We start from the raw sequence: 12,992 nt of genomic DNA on the forward strand, positions 1-12,992 counted from the left end.
ACATGTTCGAAGAGGGAGCTGTGAGGTTGGGAAAGTAGGCGACCAGAATACTTTGCATGGACATGTGCTTTCCTGTCAGTGTGTATGTTTGGAAGGCCCAACATGTAAAAGTCCCATTGTGGTGGTAGCACAATTTGTTTGATGTATTATTGTGTAGCAGAACGTTAATGTACCGTTGAAAAAAAACTTAACCAGAGGAAATGAAGTCAGTGTAACCAAAAAGCATGTTGAATATTGGGCATTAAGAAGGCGCTGATACTCAGCCGTGATTCGTGCTCGCTTCGGCAGCACATACACTAAAATTGGAACGATACAGAGAAGATTAGCATGGCCCATGCGCAAGGATGACACGCAAATTCGAGAAGCGTTCCATATTTTACACTTTCAAAACATCTCACCTTTTGCAGCACATCCACAATTTACCCTGTTTCAAAAACCATCATCACACAATCCAACATCTTTATTCAGCTCTTCCTTTACCTGATTCAGTTCAACCTTTTCATTCCACAGATTTGTCGAACGTCCAGATTTCTCACTTTGAAATCGGGTACTTGAGATATTTAAAACATTAATTATTTGATACTTATTGAATGACAAAAGAGCAAAATATCACAGATGCTGCAAATCTAGAACCAAAACACAAAAGGCTGATAAAACTCAGCAAAGACAAGTCGGCGTGTCGGGAATTCGGTGGGAGAGAAAAGCTCCTGGACAACAAGGCTGTGGAGCAAATCCCCAGCAGAGCGTTGTGCTGGGAACAGCACATTCAAATGGATTGACTCAAGTTCAGGAAAGGGTGTAATGTTTGCCGGAATAGCGAAAATGGGTGTTCATAATGTGCTGGAAGATGTGGAATAAGATTTGGAGAATGGAAGTTGCGTTTTAATCCAAGAAAATAATAAAAGAATAGGAGTTTAAGTGAAATAGAAACCGAAAATACTGGAAAATCTGAACTGGTCTGTCAGAATCTGTGGTGAGAGAAGTCGATTGGAGTTTGCTTCTTCAGAGCAGTTTAACTGAATTGGAAGTGGAGATGAGAGTTTCTCTGTGACAGGTTCAGGGGTACAGTGTGCCTGTGAAGTGATCCAGGACATGTGAATTGACTTTGTGAGTTGTGTGTGTGTGGGATTATATATAGCTGTTCGACTGAATGGGTACTTTCTGTTAAATGCTGGTCGGATACATTTCCAAAATGTAACTTTAGCTCAGATTTTGTTTAGTACTTTAAAAAGATTTACTTCTTTGAATGATCAAAATGCTTAAAGTCATCTATTCGACATGATTAATTACAAGGTAAAAGTCCACCGATTAACTGGGACTACTGTCCCAGATGCATTGAAATGTTCATTGGATGAGCAATTTGCTTCAATACTGGTTGATTATGCGGATCATGTCTCCAGCTAAGTAACAAAGTGTGTATCAATCTCTTGTTTTCATGTGTGAGGGCTGTTGTTGAGCTTTTAGCTTTCTATAGGGCTGCGTTCCCTTTCGTGAAGCTGTTGCTATATTTCAGAAAGTCAGTTCTGCTAGCAGCTATGAGATGACCGACATGCAGAATTCTTTGCTGATTCTTGCACCCATGTGCACGCCTCTTGAGTAGGGCAGCAGCTTTGATGACTGACATTGGAAAAGACATAGTTGGTAAACGACAAGGTGGTTTCAGCCAAGAGCACTCGTGTGCTAGGTACCCTGGAAATGTTTGACGGGATCCCTTGATGGCCTGTCTGGCTGCATCCTGATGCTGGATTGACTGAGATCACCAGCATGTTCGAAGAGGGAGCTGTGAGTTGGGGAAAGTTGGCGACCAGAATACTTTGCATGGACATGTGCTTTCCTGTCAGTTTGTATGTTTCTAAGGCCCAACATGTAAAAGTCCCATTGTGGTGGTAGCACAATTTGTTTGATGTATTATTGTGTAGCAGAACGTTAATGTACCGTTGAAAAAACTTAGCCAGATGAAATGAAGTTAGTGTAACCAAAAAGCATGTTGAATATTGAGCATTAATAAGGCGCTGATACTCAGCGGTGATTCGTGCTCGCTTCGGCAGCACATACACTAAAATTGGAACGATACAGAGAAGATTAGCATGGCCCCTGCGCAAGGATGACACGCAAATTCGTGAAGCGTTCCATATTTTACACTTTCCAAACATTTCACCTTTTGCAGAACATTCACAATTTACCCTGTTTCAAAAACCATCATCACACAATCCAACATCTTTATTCAGCTCCTCCTTTACCTGATTCAATTCAACCTTTTCATTCCACAGATTTATCGAACGTCCAGATTTCTCACTTTGAAATCGGGTACTTGAGATATTTAAAACATTAATTATTTGATACTTATTGAATGACAAAAGAGCAAAATATCACAGATACTGCAAATCTGGAACCAAAACACAGAAGGCTGATAAAACTCAGCAAAGACAAGTCGGCGTGTCGGGAATTCGGTGGGAGAGAAAAGCTCCTGGAGAACAAGGCTGTGGACCAAATCTCCAGCAGAGCGTTGTGCTGGGAACAGCACATTCAAATGGATTGACTCCAGTTCAGGAAAGGGTGTAATGTTTGCCGGAATAGCGAAAATGGGTGTTCATAATGTGCTGGAAGATGTGGAATAAGATTTGGAGAATGGGAGTTGCGTTTGAATCCAAGAAAATAATAAAAGAATACGAGTTTAAGTGAAATAGAAACCGAAAATACTGGAAAATCTGAAATGGTCTGTCAGAATCTGTGGTGAGAGAAGTCGATTGGAGTTTGCTTCTTCAGAGCAGTTTAACTGAATTGGAAGAGGAGATGAGAGTTTCTCTGTGACAGGTTCAGGGATACAGTGTGCCTGTGAAGTGATCCAGGACATGTGAATTGACTTTGTGAGTTGTGTGTGTGTGGGATTAAATATCGCTGTGCGATTGAATGGTTACTTTCTGTTAAATGCTGGTTGGATACAAATCCAAAATGTAACTTTAGCTCAGATTGTTGTTTAGTACTTTTAAATGATTTACTTCTTTGAATGATCAAAATGCTTAAAGTCATCTAGTCGACATGATTAATTACAAGGCAAAAGTCCACCAATTAACTGGGACTATTGTCCCAGATGCATTGAAATGTTCATTGGATGAGCAATTTGCTTCAATACTGGTTGATTATGCGGATCATGTCTCCAGCTAAGTAACAAAGTGTGTATCAATCTCTTGTTTTCATGTGTGAGGGCTGTTGTTGAGCTTTTAGCTTTCTATAGGGCTGCGTTCCCTTTCGTGAAGCTGTTGCTATATTTCAGAAAGTCAGTTCTGCTAGCAGCTATGAGATGACCGATATGCAGAATTCTTTGCTGATTCTTGCACCAATGTGCACGCCTCTTGAGTGGGGCTGTAGCTTTGATGACTGACATTGGAAAAGACATAGTTGGTAAACGACAAGGTGGTTTCAGCCAAGAGCACTCGTGTGCTAAGTACCCTGGAAATGTTTGACGGGATCCCTTGATGGCCTGTCTGGCTGCATCCTGATGCTGGATGGATTGACTTCACCAACATGTTCGAAGAGGGAGCTGTGAGATGGGGAAAGTAGGCGACCAGAATGCTTTGCATGGACATGTGCTTTCCTGTCAGTGTATATGTTTGGAAAGCCCAACATGTAAAAGTCCCATTGTGGTGGTAGCACAATTTGTTTGATGTATTAGTGTGTAGCAGAACGTTAATGTACCGTTGAAAAAACTTAATCAGATGAAATGAAGTCAGTGTCACCAAAAAGCATGTTGAATATTGAGCATTATAAGGCGCTGATACTCAGCGGTGATTCGTGCTCGCTTCGGCAGCACATACACTAAAATTGGAACGATACAGAGAAGATTAGCATGGCCCCTGCGCAAGGATGACACGCAAATTCGTGAAGCGTTCCATATTTTACACTTTCAAAACATTTCACCTTTTGCAGCACATCCACAATTTACCCTGTTTCAAAAACCATCATCACACAATCCATCATCTTTATTCAGCTCCTCCTTTACCTGATTCAATTCAGCCTTTTCATTCCACAGATTTGTCGAACGTCCAAATTTCTCACTTTGAAATCGGGTATTTGAGATATTTAGAACATTAATTATTTGATACTTATTGATTGACAAAGCAGCAAAACATCACAGATGCTGCAAATCTAGAACCAAAACACAAAAGGCTGATAAAACTCAGCAAAGACAAGTCGGCGTTTCGGCAATTTGGTGGGAGAGAAAAGCTCCTGGACAACAACGCTGTGGAGCAAATCACCAGCGGAGCGTTGTCCTGGGAACAGCACATTCAAATGGATTGACTCCAGTTCAGAAAAGGGTGTAATGTATGCCGGAAAAGCGAAAATGGGAGTTCATAATGTGCTGGAAGATGTGGAATAAGATTTGGAGAATGGGAGTTGCGTTTTAATTCAAGAAAATAATAAAAGAATACGAGTTTAACTGATATCGAAACCGGAAATACTGGAAAATCTGAACTGGTCTGTCAGAATCTGTGATGAGAGAAGTCGATTGGAGTTTGCTTCTTCAGAGCAGTTGAACTGAATTAGAAGTGGAGATGAGAATTTCTCTGTGACAGGTTCAGTGGTACAGTGTGCCTGTGAAGTGATCCAGGAAATGTGAATTGACTTTGTGAGTTGTTTGTGTGTGGGATTAAATATAGCTGTGCGACTGAATGGCTACTTTCTATTAAATGCTGGTCGGATACAAATCCAAAATGTCACTTTAGCTCAGATTGTTGCTTAGCACTTTTAAATGATTTACTTCTTTGAATGACCAAAATGCTTAAAGTCATCTAGTCGACATGATTAATTACAAGGTAAATGTCCACCGATTAACTGGGACTATTGTCCCAGATGCATTGAAAAGATCATTGGATGAGCACTTTGCTTCAATACTGGTTGGTTATGCGGAACATGCCTCCAGCTATGTAACAAAGTGTGTATCAATCTCTAGTTTTCATGTGTCAGGACTGTTGTTGAGCTTTTCGCTTTCTATAGGGCTGCGTTCCCTTTCGTGAAGCTGTTGCTATATTTCAGAAAGTCAGTTCTGCTAGCAGCTATGAGATGACCGACATGCAGAATTCTTTGCTGATTCTTGCACCCATGTGCACGCTTCTTGAGTGTGGCTGTAGCTTTGATGACTGACATTGGAAAAGACATAGTTGGTAAACGACACGGTGGTTTCAGCGAAGAGCACTCGTGTGCTAAGTACCCTGGAAATGTTTGACGGGATCCCTTGATGGCCTGTCTGGCTGCATCCTGATGCTGGATGGATTGACTTCACCAACATGTTCGAAGAGGGAGCTGTGAGGTGGGGAAAGTAGGCGACCAGAATACTTTGCGTGGACATGTGCTTTCCTGTCAGTGTGTATGTTTGGAAGGCCCAACATGTAAAAGTCCCATTGTGGTGGTAGCACAATTTGTTTGATGTATTATTGTGTAGCAGAACGTTAATGTACCGTTGAAAAAAAACTTAACCAGAGGAAATGAAGTCAGTGTAACCAATAAGCATGTTGAATATTGGGCATTAAGAAGGCGCTGATACTCAGCCGTGATTCGTGCTCGCTTCGGCAGCACATACACTAAAATTGGAACGATACAGAGAAGATTAGCATGGCCCATGCGCAAGGATGACACGCAAATTCGAGAAGCGTTCCATATTTTACACTTTCAAAACATCTCACCTTTTGCAGCACATCCACAATTTACCCTGTTTCAAAAACCATCATCACACAATCCAACATCTTTATTCAGCTCCTCCTTTACCTGATTCAGTTCAACCTTTTCATTCCACAGATTTGTCGAACGTCCAGATTTCTCACTTTGAAATCGGGTACTTGAGATATTTAAAACATTAATTATTTGATACTTATTGAATGACAAAAGAGCAAAATATCACAGATGCTGCAAATCTAGAACCAAAACACAAAAGGCTGATAAAACTCAGCAAAGACAAGTCGGCGTGTCGGGAATTCGGTGGGAGAGAAAAGCTCCTGGACAACAAGGCTGTGGAGCAAATCCCCAGCAGAGCGTTGTGCTGGGAACAGCACATTCAAATGGATTGACTCAAGTTCAGGAAAGGGTGTAATGTTTGCCGGAATAGCGAAAATGGGTGTTCATAATGTGCTGGAAGATGTGGAATAAGATTTGGAGAATGGAAGTTGCGTTTTAATCCAAGAAAATAATAAAAGAATACGAGTTTAAGTGAAATAGAAACCGAAAATACTGGAAAATCTGAACTGGTCTGTCAGAATCTGTGGTGAGAGAAGTCGATTGGAGTTTGCTTCTTCAGAGCAGTTTAACTGAATTGGAAGTGGAGATGAGAGTTTCTCTGTGACAGGTTCAGGGGTAAAGTGTGCCTGTGAAGTGATCCAGGAAATGTGAATTGACTTTGTGAGTTGTGTGTGTGTGGGATTATATATAGCTGTTCGACTGAATGGGTACTTTCTGTTAAATGCTGGTCGGATACATTTCCAAAATGTAACTTTAGCTCAGATTTTGTTTAGTACTTTAAAAAGATTTACTTCTTTGAATGATCAAAATGCTTAAAGTCATCTAGTCGACATGATTAATTACAAGGTAAAAGTCCACCGATTAACTGGGACTACTGTCCCAGATGCATTGAAATGTTCATTGGATGAGCAATTTGCTTCAATACTGGTTGATTATGCGGATCATGTCTCCAGCTAAGTAACAAAGTGTGTATCAATCTCTTGTTTTCATGTGTGAGGGCTGTTGTTGAGCTTTTAGCTTTCTATAGGGCTGCGTTCCCTTTCGTGAAGCTGTTGCTATATTTCAGAAAGTCAGTTCTGCTAGCAGCTATGAGATGACCGACATGCAGAATTCTTTGCTGATTCTTGCACCCATGTGCACGCCTCTTGAGTAGGGCAGCAGCTTTGATGACTGACATTGGAAAAGACATAGTTGGTAAACGACAAGGTGGTTTCAGCCAAGAGCACTCGTGTGCTAAGTACCCTGGAAATGTTTGACGGGATCCCTTGATGGCCTGTCTGGCTGCATCCTGATGCTGGATGGATTGACTTCACCAACATGTTCGAAGAGGGAGCTGTGAGGTGGGGAAAGTAGGCGAGCAGAATGTTTTGCATGGACATGTGCTTTACTGTCAGTGTGTATGTTTGGAAGGCCCAACATGTAAAAGTCCCATTGTGGTGGTAGCACAATTTGTTTGATGTATTATTCCGTAGCAGAACGTTAATGTACCGTTGAACAAAATCTTAACCAGAGGAAATGAAGTTAGTGTAACCAAAAAGCATGTTGAATATTGAGCATTAATAAGGCGCTGATACTCAGCGGTGATTCGTGCTCGCTTCGGCAGCACATACACTAAAATTGGAACGATACAGAGAAGATTAGCATGGCCCCTGCGCAAGGATGACACGCAAATTCGTGAAGCGTTCCATATTTTACACTTTCAAAACATCTCACCTTTTGCAGCACATCCACAATTTACCCTGTTTCAAAAACCATCATCACACAATCCAACATCTTTATTCAGCTCCTCCTTTACCTGATTCAGTTCAACCTTTTCATTCCACAGATTTGTCGAACGTCCAGATTTCTCACTTTGAAATCGGGTACTTGAGATATTTAAAACATTAATTATTTGATACTTATTGAATGACAAAAGAGCAAAATATCACAGATGCTGCAAATCTAGAACCAAAACACAAAAGGCTGATAAAACTCAGCAAAGACAAGTCGGCGTGTCGGGAATTCGGTGGGAGAGAAAAGCTCCTGGACAACAACGCTGTGGAACAAATCACCAGTAGAGAGTTGTGCTGGGAACAGCACATTCAAATGGATTGACTCCAGTTCAGGAAAGGGTGTAATGTTTGCCGGAATAGCGAAAATGGGTGTTCATAATGTGCTGGAAAATGTGGAATAAGATTTGGAGAATGGGAGTTGCGTTTTAATTGAAGAAAATAATAAATGAATAGGAGTTTAAGTGAAATAGAAACCGAAAATACTGGAAAATCTGAACTGGTCTGTCAGAATCTGTGGTGAGAGAAGTCGATTGGAGTTTGCTTCTTCAGAGCAGTTTAACTGAATTGGAAGTGGAGATGAGAGTTTCTCTGTGACAGGTTCAGGGGTACAGTGTGCCTGTGAAGTGATCCAGGAAATGTGAATTGACTTTGTGAGTTGTGTGTGTGTGGGATTAAATATAGCTGTTCGACTGAATGGGTACTTTCTGTTAAATGCTGGTCGGATACATTTCCAAAATGTAACTTTAGCTCAGATTTTGTTTAGTACTTTTAAAAGATTTGCTTCTTTGAATGATCAAAATGCTTAAAGTCATCTAGTCGACATGATTAATTACAATGTAAAAGTCCACCGATTAACTGGGACTATTGTCCCAGATGCATTGAAAAGATCATTGGATGAGCACTTTGCTTCAATACTGGTTGGTTATGCGGAACATGCCTCCAGCTAAGTAACAAAGTGTGTATCAATCTCTTGTTTTCATGTGTGAGGGCTGTTGTTGAGCTTTTCGCTTTCTATAGGGCTGCGTTCCCTTTCGTGAAGCTGTTGCTATATTTCAGAAAGTCAGTTCTGCTGGCAGCTATGAGATGACCGACATGCAGAATTCTTTGCTGATTCTTGCACCCATGTGCACGCCTCTTGAGTGTGGCTGTAGCTTTGATGACTGACATTGGACAAGACATAGTTGGTAAACGACAAAGTGGTTTCAGCCAAGAGCACTCGTGTGCTAGGTACCCTGGAAATGTTTGACGGGATCCCTTGATGGCCTGTCTGGCTGCATCCTGATGCTGGATTGACTGAGATCACCAGCATGTTCGAAGAGGGAGCTGTGAGTTGGGGAAAGTTGGCGACCAGAATACTTTGCATGGACATGTGCTTTCCTGTCAGTTTGTATGTTTCTAAGGCCCAACATGTAAAAGTCCCATTGTGGTGGTAGCACAATTTGTTTGATGTACTATTGTGTAGCAGACCGTTAATGTACCGTTGATAAAACTTAACCAGATGAAATGAAGTTAGTGTAACCAAAAAGCATGTTGAATATTGAGCATTAATAAGGCGCTGATACTCAGCGGTGATTCGTGCTCGCTTCGGCAGCACATACACTAAAATTGGAACGATACAGAGAAGATTAGCATGGCCCCTGCGCAAGGATGACACGCAAATTCGTGAAGCGTTCCATATTTTACACTTTCAAAACATTTCACCTTTTGCAGCACATCCACAATTTACCCTGTTTCAAAAACCATCATCACACAATCCAACATCTTTATTCAGCTCCTCCTTTACCTGATTCAATTCAACCTTTTCATTCCACAGATTTATCGAACGTCCAACTTTCTCACTTTGAAATCGGTTACTTGAGATATTTAAAACATTAATTATTTGATACTTATTGATTGACAAAACAGCAAAATATCACAGATGCTGCAAATCTAGAATCAAAACACAAAAGGCTGATAAAACTCAGCAAAGACAAGTCGGCGTGTCGGGAATTCGGTGGGAGAGAAAAGCTCCTGGACAACAACGCCGTGGAGCTAATCCCCAGCAGAGCGTTGTGCTGGGAACAGCACATTCAAATGGATTGACTCCAGTTCAGGAAAGGGTGTAATGTTTGCCGGAATAGCGAAAATGGGTGTTCATAATGTGCTGGAAGATGTGGAAAAAGATTTGGAGAATGGGAGTTGCGTTTGAATCCAAGAAAATAATAAAAGAATAGGAGTTTAAGTGAAATAGAAACCGAAAATACTGGAAAATCTGAACTGGTCTGTCAGAATCTGTGGTGAGAGAAGTCGATTGGAGTTTGCTTCTTCAGAGCAGTTTAACTGAATTGGAAGTGGAGATGAGAGTTTCTCTGTAACAGGTTCAGGGGTACAGTGTGCCTGTGAAGTGATCCAGGAAATGTGAATTGACTTTGTGAGTTGTTTGTGTGTGGGATTAAATATAGCTGTGTGACTGAATGGCTACTTTCTATTAAATGCTGGTCGGATACAAATCCAAAATGTCACTTTAGCTCAGATTGTTACTTAGTACTTTTAAAAGATTTACTTCTTTGAATGATCAAAATGCTTAAAGTCATCTAGTCGACATGATTAATTACAAGGTAAATGTCCACCGATTAACTGGGACTATTGTCCCAGATGCATTGAAAAGATCATTGGATGAGCACTTTGCTTCAATACTGGTTGGTTATGCGGAACATGCCTCCAGCTAAGTAACAAAGTGTGTATCAATCTCTAGTTTTCATGTGTGAGGGCTGTTGTTGAGCTTTTCGCTTTCTATAGGGCTGCGTTCCCTTTCGTGAAGCTGTTGCTATATTTCAGAAAGTCAGTTCTGCTAGCAGCTATGAGATGACCGACATGCAGAATTCTTTGCTGATTCTTGCACCCATGTGCACGCTTCTTGAGTGTGGCTGTAGCTTTGATGACTGACATTGGACAAGACATAGTTGGTAAACGACACGGTGGTTTCAGCGAAGAGCACTCGTGTGCTAAGTACCCTGGAAATGTTTGACGGGATCCCTTGATGGCCTGTCCGGCTGCATCCTGATGCTGGATGGATTGACTTCACCAACATGTTCGAAGAGGGAGCTGTGAGGTGGGTAAAGTAGGCGACCAGAATACTTTACATGGACACGTGCTTTCCTGTCAGTGCGTATGTTTGGAAGGCCCAACATGTAAAAGTCCCATTGTGGTGGTAGCACAATTTGTTTGATGTATTATTGTGTAGCAGAACGTTAATGTACCGTTGAAAAAAATCTTACCTAGAGGAAATGAAGTTAATGTAACCAAAAAGCATGTTGAATATTGAGCATTAATAAGGCGCTGATACTCAGCGGTGATTCGTGCTCGCTTCGGCAGCACATACACTAAAATTGGAACGATACAGAGAAGATTAGCATGGCCCCTGCGCAAGGATGACACGCAAATTCGTGAAGCGTTCCTAATTTTACATTTTCAAAACATCTCACCTTTTGCAGGACATCCACAATTTACCCTGTTTCAAAAACCATCATCACACAATCCACCATCTTTATTCAGCTCCTCCTTTACCTGATTCAGTTCAACCTTTTCATTCCACAGATTTGTCGAACGTCCAGATTTCTCACTTTGAAATCGGGTACTTGAGATATTTAAAACATTAATTATTTGATACTTATTGAATGACAAAAGAGCAAAATATCACAGATACTGCAAATCTGGAACCAAAACACAAAAGGCTGATAAAACTCAGCAAAGACAAGTCGGCGTGTCGGGAATTCGGTGGGAGAGAAAAGCTCCTGGACAACAACGCTGTGGACCAAATCTCCAGCAGAGCGTTGTGCTGGGAACAGCACATTCAAATGGATTGACTCCAGTTCAGGAAAGGGTGTAATGTTTGCCGGAATAGCGAAAATGGGTGTTCATAATGTGCTGGAAGATGTGGAATAAGATTTGGAGAATGGGAGTTGCGTTTGAATCCAAGAAAATAATAAAAGAATAGGAGTTTAACTGAAATAGAAACCGAAAATACTGGAAAATCTGAACTGGTCTGTCAGAATCTGTGGTGAGAGAAGTCGATTGGAGTTTGCTTCTTCAGAGCAGTTTAACTGAATTGGAAGAGGAGATGAGAGTTTCTCTGTGACAGGTTCAGGGATACAGTGTGCCTGTGAAGTGATCCAGGACATGTGAATTGACTTTGTGAGTTGTGTGTGTGTGGGATTAAATATCGCTGTGCGATTGAATGGTTACTTTCTGTTAAATGCTGGTTGGATACAAATCCAAAATGTAACTTTAGCTCAGATTGTTGTTTAGTACTTTTAAATGATTTACTTCTTTGAATGATCAAAATGCTTAAAGTCATCTAGTCGACATGATTAATTACAAGGCAAAAGTCCACCGATTAACTGGGACTATTGTCCCAGATGCATTGAAATGTTCATTGGATGAGCAATTTGCTTCAATACTGGTTGATTATGCGGATCATGTCTCCAGCTAAGTAACAAAGTGTGTATCAATCTCTTGTTTTCATGTGTGAGGGCTGTTGTTGAGCTTTTAGCTTTCTATAGGGCTGCGTTCCCTTTCGTGAAGCTGTTGCAATATTTCAGAAAGTCAGTTCTGCTAGCAGCTATGAGATGACCGATATGCAGAATTCTTTGCTGATTCTTGCACCAATGTGCACGCCTCTTGAGTGGGGCTGTAGCTTTGATGACTGACATTGGAAAAGACATAGTTGGTAAACGACACGGTGGTTTCAGCGAAGAGCACTCGTGTGCTAAGTACCCTGGAAATGTTTGACGGGATCCCTTGATGGCCTGTCTGGCTGCATCCTGATGCTGGATGGATTGACTTCACCAACATGTTCGAAGAGGGAGCTGTGAGGTGGGGAAAGTAGGCGACCAGAATACTTTGCATGGACATGTGCTTTCCTGTCAGTGCGTATGTTTGGAAAGCCCAACATGTAAAAGTCCCATTGTGGTGGTAGCACAATTTGTTTGATGTATTATTGTGTAGCAGAACGTTAATGTACCGTTGAAAAAAAACTTAACCAGAGGAAATGAAGTCAGTGTAACCAAAAAGCATGTTGAATATTGGGCATTAATAAGGCGCTGATACTCAGCCGTGATTCGTGCTCGCTTCGGCAGCACATACACTAAAATTGGAACGATACAGAGAAGATTAGCATGGCCCATGCGCAAGGATGACACGCAAATTCGAGAAGCGTTCCATATTTTACACTTTCAAAACATCTCACCTTTTGCAGCACATCCACAATTTACCCTGTTTCAAAAACCATCATCACACAATCCAACATCTTTATTCAGCTCCTCCTTTACCTGATTCAGTTCAACCTTTTCATTCCACAGATTTGTCGAACGTCCAGATTTCTCACTTTGAAATCGGGGACTTGAGATATTTAAAACATTAATTATTTGATACTTATTGAATGACAAAAGAGCAAAATATCACAGATACTGCAAATCTGGAACCAAAACACAAAAGGCTGATAAAACTCAG

The 12,992-nt window shown here is 41.1% G+C and overlaps 1 protein-coding gene and 8 non-coding genes across 9 annotated transcripts in view; all 9 read left to right on the forward strand.

Annotated features, from left to right (window-relative positions):
• Window positions 1-12,992, forward strand: part of LOC144687635 (synergin gamma-like) — a 450,053-nt gene that overhangs the window by 98,020 nt on the left and 339,041 nt on the right. The window lies entirely within an intron of this gene.
• Window positions 273-379, forward strand: LOC144688102 (U6 spliceosomal RNA). The gene has a single exon (XR_013578311.1). It is a non-coding gene; the product is annotated as a U6 spliceosomal RNA (small nuclear RNA).
• Window positions 2,033-2,139, forward strand: LOC144688183 (U6 spliceosomal RNA). The gene has a single exon (XR_013578376.1). It is a non-coding gene; the product is annotated as a U6 spliceosomal RNA (small nuclear RNA).
• Window positions 3,793-3,899, forward strand: LOC144688184 (U6 spliceosomal RNA). The gene has a single exon (XR_013578377.1). It is a non-coding gene; the product is annotated as a U6 spliceosomal RNA (small nuclear RNA).
• On the forward strand, window positions 5,556-5,662 carry LOC144688103 (U6 spliceosomal RNA). The gene has a single exon (XR_013578312.1). It is a non-coding gene; the product is annotated as a U6 spliceosomal RNA (small nuclear RNA).
• On the forward strand, window positions 7,318-7,424 carry LOC144688185 (U6 spliceosomal RNA). The gene has a single exon (XR_013578378.1). It is a non-coding gene; the product is annotated as a U6 spliceosomal RNA (small nuclear RNA).
• On the forward strand, window positions 9,078-9,184 carry LOC144688186 (U6 spliceosomal RNA). Its single transcript, XR_013578379.1, has one exon. It is a non-coding gene; the product is annotated as a U6 spliceosomal RNA (small nuclear RNA).
• Window positions 10,841-10,947, forward strand: LOC144688093 (U6 spliceosomal RNA). Its single transcript, XR_013578302.1, has one exon. It is a non-coding gene; the product is annotated as a U6 spliceosomal RNA (small nuclear RNA).
• LOC144688104 (U6 spliceosomal RNA) lies at window positions 12,604-12,710 on the forward strand. The gene has a single exon (XR_013578313.1). It is a non-coding gene; the product is annotated as a U6 spliceosomal RNA (small nuclear RNA).

This window comes from Cetorhinus maximus, chromosome 12 (assembly GCF_964194155.1).
Source record: "Cetorhinus maximus chromosome 12, sCetMax3.hap1.1, whole genome shotgun sequence".
In the NCBI taxonomy this organism is placed as follows: Eukaryota; Metazoa; Chordata; class Chondrichthyes; order Lamniformes; family Cetorhinidae; genus Cetorhinus; species Cetorhinus maximus.